The sequence below is a fragment of the Orussus abietinus genome, unplaced genomic scaffold (assembly GCF_000612105.2).
Source record: "Orussus abietinus isolate OABI.00-Male unplaced genomic scaffold, Oabi_2.0 scaffold944, whole genome shotgun sequence".
Lineage (NCBI taxonomy): Eukaryota > Metazoa > Arthropoda > Insecta > Hymenoptera > Orussidae > Orussus > Orussus abietinus.
Window position 1 is genome coordinate 16,409 of NW_019395111.1, and position 1,767 is coordinate 18,175.

Genomic DNA, 1,767 nt, shown 5'->3' on the forward strand with positions numbered 1-1,767 from the left:
GCAAAAATTTGTGGTGTTTTTCGATACCAAATGAAATTTTCAATAATACTCGTAAAGTAAAAAAATGTGTATTTATTACACGTTTATAAATTATTAAAACTAAATATGTTATTGAGATTTTCTATAAACATTTTGGATATCTTCAAAGAACATCTACGAGACATTAAAAAAATTTGTTGCAATTAAATTTGTTGAAATTATTCTGTGCCACTAGAGATAATTCCTTTCATTTCTTGCACACTTTCAACTTCATTTGAAGACTATAAATTAGCGTATAAAGTTGGCTACGAATGTCAGAGGAAAAATACACTTACTGAAAGTTAACTTTGTCAACCTGAAACCGCGTCTCGAAGATTCCAGATGTAAGGACTCGACACCTAAGAATATCCTGAAAGAACCAAATCGGTGTTATTTATTTAAGTAAAGCTTATACAACCACATAAACTACTAAAATCTAGAAGATTTCTGGAGTTTTACTTCGATTTCTTTATCATTATTGTACGAAAACGACAGAGTATGCCATTTGGTACAATAGTCAACATAATTCGACACAGCTGCCAGTATAAAAACGAACGTCGGCAACGTAGGTATTTAGAAAACGTATTTTACCGACGTCGATTAAGTTCCTCGACGTGTTTCACTTCGCCTTAAATGATGCTTACCTGTTCTGTTGGTGTATAATCTGGCTGTTTGACGATGGCTACCTTGTCTAGGAAACTAAAACATAAAAAATAATCCACATTTTAATAAACCACATGTTCACTTTCTGCGCTTTTATAAGCTCAGTAATGACAAATTTATTGAAAAATAATTATGCTCAGTTTCATGACGACTGCCTTCCGAATACATGACTGATTAAGGTGACATGAGAGGGTCATTACAACGTGAATATGAAGACCATAAAAAAGATCCTAACACCCATGAAATTACAATTCTTTTTATTATTTATAGATAATTTTAAGACTTTCTATAAAAAATGAAATTTCATGGGTGTAGGACCGTCTTTATAGCTTTCACATTCATGTTGTAAAGTTAGAAACTTTTCGGTATAATCAGTTTGGAGAAAAGTTTCATGAACGATTGACTCTTCAAATGCCACTATGAATGTATTCCCCTTAAAACTGAAATGAAGATACTAGATTATCGCGAGAATTAAAAAACATTATTGTATCCCGGACTAGATGATAAAGAAGAATTAGAGAGCCTTCTTTCAAGTGAAATTCAAGAAAAGCTGCTATTGATTTATTACTAATTATTCATGATCATACTTACTACTTGGCGCAGTCAATGAGTTGGTACTCGTTACTCCTTTCGAAACTTTGTTGGACCCCTCGATCCTTCCAGAGAGTCTCCACAATTTCATAGAATTCCTAGACAGAAAAAAGTTACGAATAATTTACGTGTATACATGAAATTTCCCTAGTAGCATAGAATAATTTGTAAATATTTCTTTGTAATCTTTGCTAAATATCTCAAGCGACAGATTTTGTTTAAGATTTCTTGTAGATTTCATTCGAAGATATTTGAAATATTTCTTGAAAATCTCAATTACATATTTAGTTTCAATAATTTATAAACATATAGAGGAATATTTTTTTAATTTATTAACATAATAAAAATACATTTTTTACTTCACGACTATTATCGGACACTTCATTTGGTATAAAAAAACTTTAATTTATATTTGATTTTCAATATTTAAAATAGAAATGAATTTAAACATTTACAAATTATTGGATATATAGTGACCAACATTCACGTAATGGA

General features: G+C 30.2%; 1 long non-coding RNA gene across 1 annotated transcript; it reads right to left on the reverse strand.

Moving 5' to 3' along the window:
• Positions 1–314: 314 nt before the first annotated feature.
• LOC111674206 lies at positions 315–1,371 on the reverse strand. The gene is made up of 3 exons (XR_002762310.1): positions 1,273–1,371; positions 663–717; positions 315–388 (listed from the first exon to the last, which is right to left on the reverse strand). It is a non-coding gene; the product is annotated as an uncharacterized LOC111674206 (long non-coding RNA).
• Between the last annotated feature and the right edge of the window lie 396 nt (positions 1,372–1,767).